General features: G+C 37.6%; 1 protein-coding gene across 8 annotated transcripts in view; it reads right to left on the bottom strand.

Moving 5' to 3' along the window:
- Positions 1-19,041, bottom strand: part of LOC308196094 (uncharacterized protein) — a 596,499-nt gene that overhangs the window by 288,598 nt on the left and 288,860 nt on the right. The window lies entirely within an intron of this gene.

Here is a 19,041-nt window from a genome sequence, read left to right as displayed (position 1 = left end):
TTGATTTTTCCACCAGTCACTATCTAAACTGAAAATCATCTGATTCCTTGGCTTAGATAATAAATGCCTCCCCATGTAGTTCCTTCTTTTCCCTGACCCAAAGCATCCCTTTTTACAATCACTTTCCAAGAAGCAACACTCTGTTTTTTATCTTCACCTAAATTGTCTTAGTTAGTACTTCAGGAAACACAGAGAACTTTACCATTAAAAAGAAAAAAAAAAGAAAAAAAAGAAAAAAAAAGGAGAAAATATCCAAATAAAGTGAACAAAAAGAAATGATTGATAAAGGCATACTTCCAAATGCCATCAGTAACAGGGCTAGTGACAATATGCGCCTGGAATACCTTATCATAAAAGGATGCAAATCAAAACCTATTTCCCTTTATTTTTCTTTGTTGACAGCAGATGTTAGGAACATTAAAAGCAGACAGTGAATGTGTGAAGAGATGTTTTAAATGAGTCTCCGGGATGACTGGCACTTCGGAGTTGCAGAGAATTCACTGATGAAGAGATGATGAAGTTTACTGACTTTGAGGCTATCACAGAGTTATCTTTGTGGAGTTCATAAAATGGAAATGCTGACTCAGAATTTGATTAATAGTTTTATCTAGGAGCTAAATTATTCAACAATTAAAAACACACTTTAAGAAGGAGAGATTCTTTTTTTTTAGTCTCTTAAAAAGCTTAGAATACTGATTAGATAGGCTATAAAATTCAAATCAGCATTCGTGTGATTTGTTTGCTTGTTTGTTTTGATAAAATGGTATTTTATCTGAAATCAAACATAAACTAAAAGACTAATGGAGATAGATCCTGGTGGTCTGTTTCACCTATGGGTATTTCTTAGCATAGCTTTGCCAAGACTTGTTTTGTTGTTTTTAAGACCGTTTATGTAATGTTCACATAAATGTGAACCACAAGGACAGAATTACTTCATGTTTAACAGATGTCAGTGTTTCAGCATTAAATCCTGTTTATTTACAGAAGATAATAACATATCTTGTAATCTGTCTCCAACTGATGATCTGCACTAGTGACTTCAGCTGTCTGATGAATATTTAACTTTGTCTTTGCTATCATACCATGTTACCATATCTGCATGAAACTCAAGCTGTTATGTTAACCTTTGTTTTTAAAAAAAAATGTATTTTTCATTCAGGTTCTGGTATTGGTAAAGTTGCAAGACAGATGACACCAGACAGGAGTTTTCATGCGACATGTTTTTTTGCCAAAGAATGGGAACAGCTGCTCTTTTGTGGTGCCAGGGAAGCGTTTGGAGATGTGTCCCTGCGTTGTGCTAAAGGCACGGCATTTGTGTCAGGCTGGTCAGTTATGGGCTGATGTTACTCTCTTATGCCAGAGCTGACCCACCGACTTGGTTAGAGTGCAGAATCAAGTCTGCATGAAAGGCATGGAATCCCACAGAAAGAAGCTATACTCAAATAGCTATATTCATGTTTTTTCTAACACTATAAATAAATTAATTAGTATAAAGCAGAAATTCATGGAGATGCAGGATATTGAAATTCATGGCTACTGACTGACCATAATGCAGATAAATTCATGCCTATTTATAACAATGTGAAGTAAACTACTATTTTATATTTTATTTTATTTTATTTATCTTTTTTTTTTTTATTTTTATTTTGGTTTGTTTGTTTGTTTTGAATCCTGGCATCATCCTTTGGCTTACAGTTCTATCAGTGCTGGTGGAGGGCATCTTAGTGCAGGTGAGACACCTCCTAATGCACTATATTAATGAGGATATTTGCAATCTTTTAGCTAAGAATGCTCTATCATTGAGCAGCAAGGAACATCTGCTTCTTCCATAAAAGAAGAAGAAAAGCTGAATGGCGAATTTGAATTTGGTTCCATGCATTTTTTATGACGATGATTACCAAAGTACAACAGGGCTTTCCACAAAATCATAATTAGTACAGTGATGAATCCATGCTTTGGCTATGCAGGAGAAGGGAACTTATGCCCTGTCTGACAGCCAGTAAGACAGCCCATAACCCTTGCCTATCCCTTCTTTGTCTCACTTTATCCCTGTGACTCCCATCCAGTACCAGAAGGAGGCCTCCCATTGGCCATGCTTTACAGTACATTGCATCTCCATTCTGGAGAGGTCCTGAGAGCACGTAGCTAACAACACAGGGTGCAAACAATGTTCAGTCTTGTTGGTGGCAGATTGCCTGTGATTTTCTAAGAAATGTGTCTACTGGACTGAATCGAGGCACAAATCTAGTTCCCAAGAGAGATGGTGATCTGGGAACAGTCGTTTGCCCTCCTCATGATTGAGGGTGCAGCTATGCCCCTGCTATCTGTGCAGGTTACTCCTGCTGATTTCTGAGTCTAACATTTTGCAAAGGTCTTGTTAAGACACAGACACGTATGAGTCTTCAAGCTCTTTCTAAAGTAGTATGTAGTGAGTTGTAATGTAGGAGTGAGCCTATGTTTGTAGAGCCACAGAAGAGGGAGATTAAGAGGTGGTGTTGCATGTCTGCTCTGGAAACACCTCTTTCACACTGGTACAGTGGCATAAAAAGGTCTGCAGGAAGGTGATTTCTCCATCTGACATCCCAGATACTTAGGGTTCTTCCTTCTCTGTAAGCAGGGGAGAAGGACACTTGTCCTTTGAGCAGCTGAATGATGACTAAAAACAGGCATTTAGTCTGGACAAGGTGTCTCACCCAATTTCAGATTACTGCTTTCAGTCAGAAAAATTGTAGCCATAGTGAAAAAGGAAATAAAATCTGGGAGCCTTCTGAGATTTCCTTGTCACAACTCTGCATACTAAACAAAGCACAAGTAAAAGCATATGGTGGGTATTTTAATGCCTTCACATGTCTGCGTATCTAGGAAAGAGAGCAGCTTATTCTCTTACATTCTGAAGAAGTTTAATAATTTCTATTAAAGTTCTCACAGCAAATTGATTTTTTTTTCCTTTTTTTTTTTTTTTTGGTGCAACACATTTTTAGGGGAAAAACAAAGTTCCTTGAAAAGAAAAATTGCAGCTTTTATATTTTTCCCTGAAAGCATCTATTAAATTAAATTGTCAAAATATGCCAATCTCTTGACAGCTAGAAATTATGTGGGTGTTTCAATATAAGGAAAACTATTTTGTTTTTAATTGTGGCAGCATCTGGAGGAGTGTCCGATCTTATAAGTAGCTCATGCCTATCTAATTTAAAGAGCTGCCAGCTGGTTCACACTACACACATGGGTTTCATTTTCTTTACTGCAGGAAACTGAAGAATTCCACTGGAGCAAGTCATGTCTGAACAGTGCTTAGTGTTACTCGCTGGGGTATGGTGACAGCTTCATGTTGTTATAATACGATGCACTTCACTGAGAGCTCTGATTAATAGTACTAGGCTGATTTTTTGAAGGTATTTGACCAGGCAGCTGTTGCCTCATGTATTCAGATCAGTCTTTCAGAAAATCAAGAACAGAATTAGTGTTGTTGCTTCACTGCATGTATCATTCATCCTGAACTCTTTCATTATAAATGTTGAATACTTGTAATTTATGTCATCAATATGTTGCGGTCTTTTGCTTAATGCATAAAAGAGCACATTATTATTCTCTATAGACTCTCTAGCCATGGTAAAGCTAAACTGCAGTCATTTGAAAATCAGCTAAGCTCCTAAGAAAGTACTTACTGGCCAAAGCCTACTAGAGAAAACTATCAGAATAAATAGGATGATTTACACTTGTAAATCCTAATACAGAAAATCAGTGAAAAAGAAAAGCAGCTTTTAAATATGCACATGAGAAAGTAACAATGCAAACAAAACTTGTTTTATATAGGTATGAAATCCTGAGCTGCTACTTTCTTTAATGCTTTGGTTTTTGGGATAGATACGAGTCATAACTTAATGAACACATCATCCAGGAAAGCGTACCTTGAAGTTTGTTAAGTGGTAATTAGAAAGTTCAAGAAAAAAATATTGTCCATTGGGGAAGGGAGGAAGCAAAGCTTTGCTTTTGACATGTTTGGATTGTTTTTTAGTATTAAAAAGGTCTGGCTTTATATCATTGGAATGTATTTCAGTTCTGTTTTTCCGGAATATTGTTCATTCATAGATCTATCTTCTTTCAGACCTTTTACATTTTGTAATTTAAAGCTGTCTTAAAATGACTTAAAATTATTTTTATAACCTTTTAATTTGTCCTCTTGTGCTTTTTTGTTTGTTTGTTTTCCCTGACTGTAACAAAACCAGATCTCAAGTGGGAAGGCTGTCGTGGACATGAGAGTTTCTAAGAAATGCATTCACAATGATTTAGACTTTCAGGGCTCCGAAGGTTTAAGAATCTGTGTCCTTTCTGAAACTCGAAACCTGAATTCAAACTATCTGAATCTGCAAGCATCTTTGGACAGAGAATAGCCTGCTTAGCTCATCATTTCTATCATTTCTATCTTTCTAGCATAGTTCCCACAAGATATTTTCTCGTGTTTTAGTACAGATGAGTTTTAGAAGCCTCCAGAGACAGAACTCAAACCATCTCCAGGGGGGAAATTATCCCACAGGCTGACAGACCTCTTGGTAGGGGGCAAAGTGAAACCGGGCCTCCCTGTGGGAATCCTGCAGTGACAAATTCTTGGCATGACTGTACTGTCAGAGCCTGCTCTCCCTCACTCAGCACCTCCGCTTCTGAATGCACATTACCCAGGGAGTTCAGTAATGATGAGCAATAGGATTGGAAACTCACTTGAATCTAAGGACAAGTTGCAACATGAGTTAAAGATGCTCTAAACCTCTTAGGATCGCATCCCTGTTTCCAGACATCTTCCTAGGGTGTCCCAGTGTGGGCAGGAAATATGTTACAAATCGTACTCATGTTTGGGATGTTTCATTAAAACACAGTTAAATATTTGCAAAGGCAGACAGTAACCTTGCACATAGATGATGATTTTGCAAACCCTGGAAGCAATGGGCAGCTATAAAAAATGACTTGTGGCAGTACCCCACTCAAGCCTTAAATCTAGCCATGCTTCAACAATTCTTATTTAAAGGTGCTGTAAAATCACCAATTTGCATTCTGACCTGTTTTTCCTTACAATATAACATTGAAAAATATATTACAGTACATACTTCTTCTATTAGTAGTAATACATGCTATTTATTTTTGTGGTAACAAAAGCAAAAGATAGTACTGTAAGTACAGTAGATGCATACAAATTGTTTCCTGCATGGTAATAATGTGTGCATGAGCAGTTTCTCTTGCTGCACTTGAATGATCAGAATATCATACTTTAAGAAACATAATTTATTCTCACTTCTATTTGTTTTTAAAAAACACAAGTAATTATACTTGCTTTAACAACCAGGACTGTGTAATCTCTTTCTTTATATTTCTCTGCTTGCAAATACTGCATGAAGGGATGAGACTCACATATTTCATCTGAAGCCTCATTAAATGTGTTCTGGTTGAAGCTCCAACAATAAATGTGAAAAAGGAGGCTATGCTACTCCCCCCACCCCCACCCCGTCTTCATGCCAAGTATATATCACCATGCTGTTAAAACATTTAGCATGTGATTGAGAAAATCAGAGTGATGCACAAATAGCACTACAGTAGGAAGTAGGAAATCCAACCTCAGTGACACAGAGGACAGCATGCAAAGTAGCTAATTCTGGAGGAACCTTGGCAGAATGAGAAACAGCTAATATTCTTGTGGCTCTCAATGGTGACTCTGTGAGCTTCATGGAGGGCCACACACTAAATCACAACCTGGGATCAATTTTCAGACTGGTTTAGGACTGTAGATGATAGACAATATTTGGGTAATGTATTTCACAGTCTTTGGGCAAAAACCCACTGCTCTGCTTCTTTCTTTTTACGTTGCAGAGGACGTTTGGCATGCCATGCCCCTCACATCGTGCATTCATCTGGTATAGGTGGTTCTTCACCCACAGTGCCCACTGATAAAGGGAAGTGCCAGTGTTGGACTATAACAAAATCATTTTCTTTATTTCAACTTACTCTTCATAGCTTTCAATGTAAGAACAATCTTTCTCTTTGATTAATATCATACTCAGCTGTGAACACTTTTTCTTCATTTCTACCAACAGATTAGATAGTTCATGTCAAATCAAGAGGGGTCAGACTTATTTTTCAGTCTGTTTTCAAACTGAAGGGCTAAGAGGCCTACAGCATGAGTTTGCATTTAGTTTGGTTAGCTTCTAAAAATTATTAATGAGAAATTAGGTTTCTGCAAGAGAATGTTAATTTTGAAAAATATCAAGTTAGTAGAAAGGAAAAAATAAGCTTTCTCTTTTTTTTTCCTTAATGTCAATACAATGTAGATGGTTGTATTATAAGTTCATTCTGTCTATCCCAGACTCCTGATTTCTTTTGGAGAGACTGATTTATGATCAAAGTTGAGTTCAGTTTTGATGGTATTATATGCTGCCCTCAACAGTATATTCAGGAGACAGACCACAGAGACATCAAAGGGACTGCGTTGCTGGTGCATTTTATGATAAAACATAACTTTCTCCTGGAAAATAAGCTGATACAATCCATTCACATCACACTGGCAACAGAACAGCCATCAAACAAAAATACTCTTATTGTCCTGAAATGGTGTTTTTCTAACACAAAACAAGTCTCCTATGAACACTCACTTAGGAAACATTTTGCCAGAATTTTTATATTGTCATATGAATTCTTCTTGACTATCCTTCACCTGTTTATAAACTCTTAATCCTCCAGATAAGACACAAAAATAGTATGAAATGATATGGATCCAGTAAAGAAGAAGAATAAATTATAAAAAATAAAATAGAAAAGATACAGAATGAAGGAAGTAACAGAAGCACTAAATTGCCTACAAGCCACGTAAGACCGCATAAGCTCGAGCTGTCTCCTGTTTCGCGTTTGCATAAAATTTTCATTCTGTTTGAGGTGCTCATTTATGGAATTCAAAGTCATTGCAGATAACTCATAATCAGAAGCAAGCATTCAATGAATTTCTAAGATAACTTTCTTCAACTAGAGTAGTTAGCTTGGTGGATAAAAAGTGTGGGAAGAACCAAAGGACTAGCAGTAAATCCATATTCTCTTTTGTATTTCCCTCAAAGGCTGGGATCCAACATTTATTCCAAAACGAAATTAAACAATTTAACAATTACCTTCAAATGCTTGGCATTTAAATGCTTGAACATTTCATAAGACAAATTATCCATGTCTGGGGGAAGAAATTCTGAAAACCAGGTTATACTTCTTCAGGTTCATTAACTCTGAGTCCAAAATTGTAATATAAATCATTTCCAACCCAATTTTCAAGAATAGAATTAAATATTAAAAAAAAATTAATTCTTATGCTGCAAAAAGTCAGGTCCAGAGTTACCACCACTGCTATTATTAGCAAAACTCATCTATCTTTCATAATCTCAAATCACTTTTAATTAATCCATATATTGCAAGATAAATTTCATTACAGCTGACCCTTTCTATCTTATCCCACGTCTTATATAAAGTATTTTTATTAATATCTCAGACATCGCCTCTTTGAATTCAGTGTTGCCTTAAATGGAAGGGTGCTTTGCTTCTGTGGTCTAGATCAGCTCATTCTGCTCATTATAAGCAGAATTGTTGTATTAGTAAAATCTTTTTCCAATTGCCATATCACTACTAGTGTCGAAGGGAATGACTGAAAATTGTTTAATGACAGATCTGGTACAATGGATCTTCTTATGGGATGACAAAGACACACAAAGTAGGATGCATGTCACCTAATTTCAGCTATGCCTAATAAATGGAAAGAGGTGCTTCCACAGGCCTTATCCTACTCACTTTAGACAAATCCTTAAAATGGAAATACCTATCTCGACATACCTGTCTTTGTCCATTGACTAAAAAGAAAACTTAGGAGACACATAAACTGTATACTGGCTTTTACACAGCTAGAGTTGGAAGAGATGAACGATACCTGCAGTTTCTGAACAAATGCTAAAAAGGATAAATCTTAGAGTGAGGAACTATCCACCAACTAAATAAAAACCTGGAATGTAAGTCTAGCACTGATTCTGTTGCAAGGATTTTCTGTTGCCATTGTGGCCAATGATTGCCCCATGCAATTCTGAGCAACTCATTTCTCTTTTCTTCTTGTTAAAAAAGTAAGCCATACTAATTGTCAAATTAAACATTCAAGCACCCATGCTGATTTAAATGATTAAAATGTGCCTGCATTAAAAAGAAAAAAAAAAACAAACTTGAGAATAACTTAGAATGTACCTCCACTTGGGAAAAAAAAAGGCATAGATGAGCGATTCAAAATACTGAATTGAAGCTTTCTGAGCCTTGAAAAGAGATTTCACATGAGTGAGCTGAGTATTGTAGATACAGAAGATGTATTTTCTTCTGTCATTATTGACATTGCACTATTGTAGATACAGAAGATGTATTTTCTTCTGTCGTTATTGACACTGCACTAATCACCTACATGTCACCAATCTGTGATGTAAGGAATACTATTCAGACCAATTAAGACTGTACCTACTCTTTTTCTAATTAGATTTTAAAGGGTGTCCAGAGTTGTTTACCATTGCACAGAATATTCATCTCACTGAGGTCTGGTTTATTATCCCGATTTACAGATCACTCTCTAAAATCTTGCAAGAAGGCTAGAATAAGATGACAAAGCTCTAAGCAAATATGAAATAAAATAAGACAATAAAGTAAATAAAAATGAGTAATAAAATGCTGTATATCTCCTCACTAGTATTTTCCATACTGTGTTATGGAATGAAATATTTTTCATTTAATTTACCAATCAATAGAAAAAAATGTCAGACCTCAGTAGAGCAGAGGTAAATTGGTTTTCAAGGAAGAATAAAGCAGAGAACTACTCTAGTTGTAAGTTGTGAGGAATAACTAAATTAATAACTTTCAGTCAGACTTCAGAAGGATAAGACTGCCCTCCTCACAGAAGGATAGTAATAAAAGCCTTCAAAAACTTCATCTGTCTGTACTTCCAGGCATAGATTTACAGTAACATTTAGATCGTTACTTAAGCAGGGAATAAAGAAGGTCCAGATAGTGAATTGTCAGCATTATGTACTGTTCTTTCATCTTCACATTAAAAATTCATTGCATTTACAAGCCATGTGGTTTGAAAGTATGTTTCTTGGCTGATTAATTTTTATTTATGCTAACAGGGATAAGCTCAGTGTCCAGTGACTCACTGAAAATTAACTAACTTAATGATTTCGGTAAGATGGAATCTAGAGACACGTTAATTGCCAAAAGAAAAATGCACTGATCCTAAAGCTGACATTGTAACTGGAACTCGTACTGCTGCTCTATCAGGAGAGCAAAGGGGGTATCCCCTTCTCCTCCCATTGTCCCAGTGGGGCTGGGTGCAACAGGAGCCCAGGGAGCCTGGAGGAGCATGCTTGTTTGCATGCTCCCAGGAATAACAATCTGCATCCTCAGCTTCCTCCCAGCCTGTGCAGCAGGCTGCCCTCAGAGACAGGAGCACCCTTCTGTGGAGCCTCTACAAATCTCACAGATTATCCATGGCTTCACGGACTGTTTCCACCTCCCCCTCTCCTGAGCTCTGTACATGGCAAGGCTCTGCTTCTGGTGTTCTTGCCACACTGAAGACTATCTTGATTTAATAGATTAGACACGGATTCTAGAAAGTACATGTGTGTTCAAGTATTTTGCTGAAATAGAGCTTAGATATCATTATTTGTCCCCTGGGGATATGCTGTTGTGATTTCTGGCTGCATTATTTGTTATTTATACTGCACCATCAGCGTGTAATAGTCAGCAAACAAATGTTTCAGTCTTATTTGAACATCTGCTTAACCTCTTCCATTATTCTAAACCTTGATTGTTGCAATGAAACGGAGGAAAACAAAAAATGAGAAGTAGATCACATCTTGGGGCTAGCAATTCTGCAGCACTGAATATAGATTAGAGCTCTTGATGCATCCTGCTAAGTACCACATCAGTATCGATAAAAATAAATGAGAGGTAAGACTGATGTATGGACTGGCATCACTGAGTCACGCCTCCCAGGCAGCCTTTGAAAAAATGCTTTGTGCTGTCCTCTGAGATGGAAACTGCTTTTCTTCTAACACTGCAGTCCTCTAACCCCTTTTCAAGTGAGACTGCCCAGCCTGTTTCAAAATGAGCTGGGAACTCATCTTCACCCCAAAATCTCAGGTGTGAGCCTTGGCAAACCTGCAGCAATTTACCACTGAATATTTTTTTAAAGAAAGTTTTAAAATATTATGCTAGCCTTCTTTATCTTTAGTCATATCTTTACCTAGAGGTATACAAATGGCTGAATGGAAGATGGGGAGCAGACCCAGCCAAGTAGTAGTAACTGGTAAAGTGTGAACATCGTTATGTGCATATCCATGGGTGACCATCTCATGGTTATCGGAACTAGAAAACACAAGTTTTTGTTTAATAATTACATTTTTCTGAAATATTTTTACACATGACTGTTATTTTACCCTGAAAAGCAGTGAAACACCAAGTACTTACCCACACCTACACATGCATATTTTTGGCAAAGCATACAGTGTGGGCAGAATAAAATAACCAAGAAATTAAACCACATCCTTCAATCATTAGCAATCGGGGCAGAGGTACCATGTTGCTTTAATGATCTCTGAAGACCAGAGCTTTTCTTTCCACAAAGAGGAAAAGCTTTGGCAGGCAGAAGCCATCACCTTTTCCTTGCTTTGTGTGATCTGATACAGGGCTACCTTTAGCAGCTGAGAGGTTGTTGGACCTAATACTAAGATGGATTAATACATGTAGGATCTAAGGAAAGGTGTAGATTAATACGAGTGATTTAAATGAAGAACCAATCTGTTCTCTGCTTCAAGGTAGGGAGACCAAACTCAATGTGAAAAGGGGAGGAAGAGGCAAGGTATACTAGAAATGGTGTGTTTTCTCCATGGTTTGGTCTTGGGTATCATTTTTACTTGTGTTCCATTTAAACAAAACCTTACAGCCCCATGTCCATCCTGGACAACGGGAAAGGCTATCACAGAAGTCATACTTTCCTTCAGACTCATACTTTTCTGAAAAGCAAATGACTTGAATACAGATGAGTTCCTGATTTCATTTTCCATGGTGTGTGTATATATATATGTATACACACATATATATATGTACCATGTTCAGGCTGCATAGTTTTATTCTTACATGAAGATTCAAAACGTATTTAAATAGTAAAATGTGCATAATTAATTAGAGGAAAATACATAATACTCAAAGACCAAATCTCCCACCCACTTAGAATAGTAATGTTCCTATGCAGGAGTCAATAAAACTTTAATTTTCTGCTGATAACTCAATAAAATGTATACTGTGTGCTTTCTATTGAAAAAGTAAAAGACCCTGTAGAAACTCCTGTCCCAAATACAAGTGTGTATTTGACTACAAATGGTACCATGTCATTTATCAAATAATAAATCTCTGCAGAGAACAAACACATTACAGTCAACAATGTCATGCTGTTGTGAAAAAGCATCATACTGGGAAGTATAAACAGGCATACAGACTGCAAGACACATACAGTAATTATGGCTTTCAGTGTGGGTGATGCCTTAGGTGATGTACTGTGTTCATTTTGGGCACCACAATTCAAAAATGAACTGGACCATTTGGACAGCAAAAAGATTGATCAACCCTCTAAAAGTTATGACTTTTGGAGACGGAGAGAACACACTGGAGTTATTAAGCTTACAAAAAAGAAAATTTAGGGGAGACACTGTAACCGTCTTCAAATATGTTCTGCTTTCTGCCAAAGATGAATAATCTACTTTACTGTCCCTGGTGAACAGAGCAGGAAATAGTGGCCTCAATTGCAGAAAGGAAGAGACAGATTAGACGCTGGTGGGGGAGTGAGGGGAGGAACGAATCTTAAGCACACAGAAGTACCATATTAAAGTTTGCAATGGCTAAGAAGCTTTAACCAGTGACAATTTGCAGGGAGCAGATTAGAATAATATTTTTCAGGAGTGACACAAATGTGTGTGAAGTTGTTTTGAAGGCAAGGACCAGCTTAGTATTGCTTCTCCCCTGTTTGTTTGTTTTTTTTTTCCCTAGGATTCTGAGATTCTGAGACCTCTGAAAAGTGCATGTGGGTCAATTTCAAGTCTGAAATAAGAAGAGACTATGATATTCTTCTCTCTGATTTGAAGCACAGGGTGCTTGGCTTAGGCCAAAAATTAATTTAGCCAAATATTCTGTATCTGGCAATGGAACTTAGAAGTGTGGCAAAAAGAACAGGAAATATACAGAGAAATTTGTATACTTACTCAGTTTCCAGCTAATAATTATTACATCAGTTTCTAGTTAGGCTCGCTGAGCCTAATAGTACGCATGGGTAACTGTGTTTAACAACTCACAGCTGGATTTATCCTCCTTGTATTCATTTAATTTCTTTAGAACAGTCAAACCTGAATGCTAAAACTTGTGCACCAGTCTAGGACTCAAAGAAACAGAAGCTTTCATGCTGAAATCGAGTGGGGAAAAACAGCAACAACAACAACACACAAAACAAACAAACAAACAACTTAAAATGTTTAATCAGACTGTTCTGAGCTTTGAACATTAGCCACAAGTATGAACAGTTTTCCTTCTCCCTTCAGAAAGCTAATGCTCTCTATTTTAATTTATTTTGCTTAACTACTTCACAGATCAATAAAATCAAAATGAGGCAGACCACAAAAATATGCTATGAGAGTCTTCATTTTGGCCCTGCACATGGGTGATCATGGAGTTACTATCCTGTAGTAATACTCATTGGTCTGAATGTCAAAAAGGACATGCAAAAAAAACCCTACAAATCTGTTTATGAGCATGTGTGGAGATGACCAATCTTCAGCATTAATAAATTGATACAGAATTGGTGATGATAGAAATGTGCCATTTCACATCAGACAGCTGTCTAAAATTATATGTGTGCAGGAAGACTTTATTAAAAATGGAGTTAAATCATCTTAAATTTATTCCCCTAGAACCTCAGAAGTCAAACATGAATTGACCATCATTGTAAATCTGAAGATGGACTTGCCCCACAAGAGGTAGATTTTGTTTTCTCAGGAAAATATTTTTGGACAGTACATAATCTAAAAAACTCAAAGTGATTGCATCATTTAAAATTGCAGGCGTTTTCTGAGGTGTTCATAGGCTTGTCCTTTCTTTTATTTGCTTGAGAAGAACAATTGATTAATTCTGAGTGTCATAAATTGAATTGTGGACTTCTGAGGAACAGTCAGTGGAAAGAAGCAGAATTCAGAACTGAAGTGTAAATATAATCAGCTTTGAGGCGGTTTCATGAAAAAAGTTAACTTTGTAGGCTTGATTCTCATTGTCAGAAAGAAACCAATTTGCTCAACTAATCTTTCGCGTTATTAATTGTCCTAAAACCTTTGACCACATCTTTGCTTCTGGAAGTTAGAGGAAAGTGAAATTCAGAAGCAATTTTCTCATCAAATTTATTCTGCCTTGAAAAACATCTACAAAATATAAAATAAATCATAAGGCTAAACATAACTGCTAACGATCCTTTCAAAACAAAAGGTCTTTCCTGACTTCTACAACTTCTACCTGAAAATGATGTTATTTGATATGTAGCCCATACACTACCTATTACTTCATTATAAAATGTGAATGGTTGATGTGATGTTCAAAAATGGATCATTGTTATCTTTTCAAAGTCAGGAAAAATCCTTAACCACATTCTTATACAGCCCAGAGTTAAATTGTTACTGCACTTTATCCTACCCTCCTTATAAGCTGTTCTCATCTTATCTGATTAGTTCTGCAGTTACAATCTGCTGTAAACATCTGGCTGAATTTTTTGTTTGTTTTGACTATATGATTATGTATCCTGAATACAAATAAAAAATGTAAGAAGAATGGAATCAAAAGAAACAGGTGCCTTCAACAGCGTGTAGAGTGGGTTCTAAATATGACTTTACTCTTATAATAAATTAATATATGGCTTTATAAGGCCACTTTTCAATTTTATATGCTGTGGACTACAGAGATGCTGAGTCCCAGCACTGAAGCTGGAAGCGTGCTTAAACTACAGGCAGAGCTCCCACAGAGAGACATGGGAGGTCTAGCATGAATGATAGAGGTAATGGCTTTCAGACAAAGAAACTGCATGGAAAGACACGAGGAGGTTATGCTTCTGTCCTACAAAAGGATTCAGTAAAATGACTACTTCCAAAGTCCTTCTGAAGATAATTGAGAGTAAATGGGTGCATGCCTGTATATCAGAATAGAAAAATCTGTTTTGCCCTGTTCTAGTTGCTGAACAACATTCCAAGCAAGGGCAAAAGTTCATATTTCCTTCTCTTGTTTCAGTGTTTAGTCACTGTATAATTGCTGCTTATCTTCACCTTCCTTTTATATTACGATGAAGTAGATGAACAGCAAGGGGAATGAATATAACTTTTTTTTTTCTTTTTTTTTTTTTGTTATGGAAAAATGCTCATTATTGAACTAAGCATAAAAATATTAGTTGATTTAAATAGTCAAATCATAACTCCAGAGGAAGTGTAAAGGCACCTAGGCTAAACTGCAACAGCTAAATATTCTGTTCTAATAATGCCTTTGGCTAAGTAAAAATTGTGAAATCTGCCTGGATATATTAGTGACAGATATATTTTATTATAGGGCTGAATCATATAATAAAGATCAATCATTTGTTCTCTTTTATTGTTTAAGCCAGCAAGGCTTGAATGCTTGTGAAGAGTCTAAAGGAAAGGGAGTCATTTATGTCAGTAATTCAATATCACATTTTGTGAGTAAGGATAAATGCAGCATTTATTTTTGAAAACCAGACGCCAAGGCCAGATTGCTCGAATATGTACCAGTTTTGCTCCTGTTCCATCACTGAATCCAGGATGTACTACTTTCTGTAGAGCCACTGAAGAGCCTGATAATTTTCATTCTATCATGTTACATTAACAGTGTGTCCTTCCCTGTATCTTCGACCTTGATGTATGTACACCAGCGTCCTTAATATTTTTGGTTTGACAACACAATTCCAGGATGTGTAGGATTATGGTGTACATCTCTGAGTTCTTTGATTTAAATAGATTTCTTGTGTTACCTAGTGACATCATATACAGAGTTTCAAAACAATAACAGAATCCTGTTGTGATGTAATAACCTTCCCAAATGGTTGTTTTTGACACACTTCCTGGCAGAGGACAGCAAATTAGACATCAAAATGATGACATCCTCTGGACTTTTTAATTCCACCTACAAGCATTAATTATGCATTTGAAACATTGCAAAGCAGCTTTGATTTCCATCTTGCAGTAATAGTTGAAATTAGAAAAGTGTTAGTGTAAGTATGAGGGAGGGAGAAAGAGAGAAATGCTTTGCCCTGATAGGATAAAATCAGGTAGGAGAAGCAGCAGAGAAAAAGCAAAAATAAACTGGGATCTTAAGGAGATTTCTTTTTTTTTTTTTTTCCTTAATTTTCTTTAACAAGATATTAATTATTGAGTTTAGCTAAAATTCCCACTCCTTTGTTGTACAGAGTAGTGGTATTATTACTTTTCTCTTACAGTCTGGAAGATTAGATGAAAGTAATAAGAATTAAAGCCATGTAAAAAATTTACAAGTAGCAATCTCTGAGCTAAATGTCTCCTCAGGGTTTAAATAAGACTGTATTCACAAATACATTCATAAGTTCCTCCTCACTGTGAATTTTAACTCTTTTTAAATTTGTTAACTCTGAATATTCATGCTCCGTATGTTGGATTAGTAGCTGTGATCATAATTTGGTGTTGTTTTTTAACCTGAATACAATAATACCAAGAAGAAACATAAACAAGGCTTAGGGGTAGGAAAATATGTGCACAAATTAAAAGAGAGCTCCTTCTTAAATAATATCACACTGATGTGATGATACAAGATAGAATATGTGAATGTAATATTGTATTTGATATTATGTCCCTATGCCACACATTCTTGAGTTTACCAAACTGTAACTTGATTTCACAAGAGCTTAAGATATACCCTTCCAGTTGTCAGCAAAGCCTTAGGATTTATGATATCACTGAGCGATAGGAGTTTCCGTTAAACTGTAAACACTGCCACTGTTCCAGATTGATCCCACAGATTTAATAACAACAACAGCATAGACAGTGTTACTATTATTAAGACACCACAATTGTTGTGCATCGATTCTATACATGGGAAGGTGAGTGAGAAAGTTTTTGAGGTTTTATTAAAGTCATTGTGAGCATTGCAAATAGACTCCCAAAGCTGTTTTCCCATGTCTCTTTAGCTAGGCATTAGAAACTTACATTTGTTCATGGACTGCCAGACAAATGTAGACAAATGTAGTGATGGTTTTACATGGCAAGTGTTTGGTAGCTGGGGCGCTGCAGGGATGGGCTCCCTGAGCAGAGCCCAGCAGCTGCCCCATGTCAGGCCAGAGCCAGCTCCAGCCAGCTCCAAAAGGGACCCGCCGCTGGCCCGAGCCAAGCCAATGAGTGATGCTGGTTCGGCATCTGTGAGAGCACATTGGAGAAAGGGGAGAAAAAAACAGCTGCACAACTGCAGATAGGAGAGGGGAGTGAGAAGCAGCCCTGCAGCCCCCAAGGCCAGTGCAGAAGGAGGGCAGGAGGTGCTCCAGGCCTCGGAACTGAAGATCCCTTGCGGCCTGTGGAGAGGCCCCTGGCGGAGCAGGCTGTCCCCCTGCAGCCCATGGGTCCCACACGGAGCAGATCTCCACGCTGCAGCCCGTGGAGGAGCCCCCGGTGGAGCAGGTGGATGTGGCCTGGAGGAGGCTGCGGCCCATGGAGAGCCCCCGCAGGAGCAGGCCCCGGGCCGGAGCTGCAGCCCGTGGAGAGGAGCCCACACAGGAGCAGGGGGTCTGGGGGGGAGCAGCTGCCTGTGGGGGACCCATGCTGGAGCAGTTTGCTCCTGGGGTATGAATCCCGTGGTACGGAGCCATGTGGGAGCAGTTCTTGAAGAGCTGCTGCCTGTGGGCAGCCCCAACAGGATCAGTTCGGGAAGGACGGCATCCCGTGGGAGGGACCCCACGGGGAGCAGGGGGAGAGAGTGACCCTGAAGGAGCAGTGGAGATGAAGTGTTAGGGACTGAGCACAGCCCCCATTACCCATTCCCCTGCACTGCTCAGGGGGAGAATGGAGAAGAGGGTGTCTGGGTCGGAGGCATTTTGAGTTTGCTTTTCGTTTCTTACTGCTAGAGTATGTTATTAAGAGGCAATGAATTATATTAATCTCCCTGTGCTGAGTCTGCGGGGCTCATGTAATTGGTGAGCAATCTCCCTGTCCATATCTCAACCCTTGAGCCCTTTTCCATCGTCTTTTCTTCCCCTCTTCTTCTGAGAAGGGGTAGAGGGAGCAGTTGTGGTGGAGTTAGCTGCTCATCAGGGTAAAACCACCATAAGTGACCAGACAGCTGGACCAAGGTTTCCAGCTTCATATGAGCTTTTACAGTGTGAGTCACTGAAAGGAATTTTGAGGGAAATTTGGAGAAATGTATCTAGACAATTCGGTGTATGAATTCAAAGCCTTAGTATCATGGCTGCTTTCTGTTCAGCTGTTGTTTTTCTCCTTGGAAATAATTTAGGAAGCAATTCAGTCTCTTGCATTCAAATATCAATGAAGTCAACATGGTGACCAAATTAATCTGCACAAAAAATATATGAAAGATGTGGGAAAGACTGCCAGGCAGCCTCATTATTGCTGCGATAGGGACATTCAAACCCCAGAGAAATATTTCTTGCATGCATTTCTCCAGTTTCTAGTCTTAGTAAAAAGAAGTTGTATGAGAATTTACCTTTAAATATTTAATGTCACTATTGTACCTGAATTAGTGTAATACAGAAATTATATTTTGAAGTAACATACATGTGACAATGAAAAAAAAAACATTTTTTTTTTTTAATCTTAAAATTAGTTCTTGATTAAGTCTTATGGTATGTATCAGTCACAACTTATGTGAACCAGCAGGTGCTGAGGTGAATCTCTTCTCTCAGGAGTGCATAGAAATTTATGGGGAAGTGCTAAATGTGGAAATCAGATTAATTTCCTCAGTTTCATAGCATATGTGGTATCTGTCCAATGATTATATTTATACTACCAAATGGACATACTGTATACATACGCTGAGTGGGCTGATAGTGCATTGAAAATAACACAAATGGCTTTCTCATGTCTAGGCCCTCCCTCTGCTCAGTAAAATATTATGTGACCTTAAATCCAAAGTGAAAACAACAGAATGAAATCTGATTAAAACATATGAAGTAACTAAAACATGAACATTATGATAAGCAAACTGATATTCTGCTAGGTTTTCATTTGCTTATTATTTGGAAGATAAAGAAAAAAAAAGCACCCAAGATAAAGGGTATGTAAAAGAGGAAAAGAAAATGAAAGCATGATTAGAGGAAGCAAAAAACATCCATAGCCAAGGGCCCTTCTCAAGCAAAAGTCCTATGAAAATGGATGGATTTGTTTACCTATTTCCCATAAGCTCTTAAGTAGTCATTTATTTGACTGCAGAGCATTAACTAAGTACAATATGGGTTTTCATTGCTACCAGCTCAGCAAAACATCACATAATACTGACTTTACCATCACTTTACACGCTGACTACATTGAAAGCAACATATTTGGGTCAAAATGCTCATCGTTATAAACCTTTCTCAAAATGATGAATAAACAAGTTCTATAGTGAAAACAATAACGAAAGCAAAAACCCTATCAATAGTAGAACACTTTCATTTTAAAATATGAAATACCTCAGTTATTTCATTGTACTCCCTTGGAGAGAAATGTTTAAATGACAAAATCCTTCATGGTTTTCAAAATTAACTGACTCTCCTGTTGGCAGTCAAAGCCCACAAGCCAGCTATTCTTTTCCATGAAAATAATCCCTCCATGTCCTGGAAGGAGAATGGCTGTACTGATGGAGACGAGTGTCAAAAGCCACTGGTGACTTCATTCCCCCTGTTAATTGATTGTAGTTAATCTTCTGAGAACTGTCCTACTTTCTCAG

The sequence above is a fragment of the Anser brachyrhynchus genome (genome assembly GCF_964034855.1).
Source record: "Anser brachyrhynchus genome assembly, chromosome: 5".
In the NCBI taxonomy this organism is placed as follows: Eukaryota; Metazoa; Chordata; class Aves; order Anseriformes; family Anatidae; genus Anser; species Anser brachyrhynchus.
This window is presented reverse-complemented; position numbering and strand designations above follow the sequence as displayed.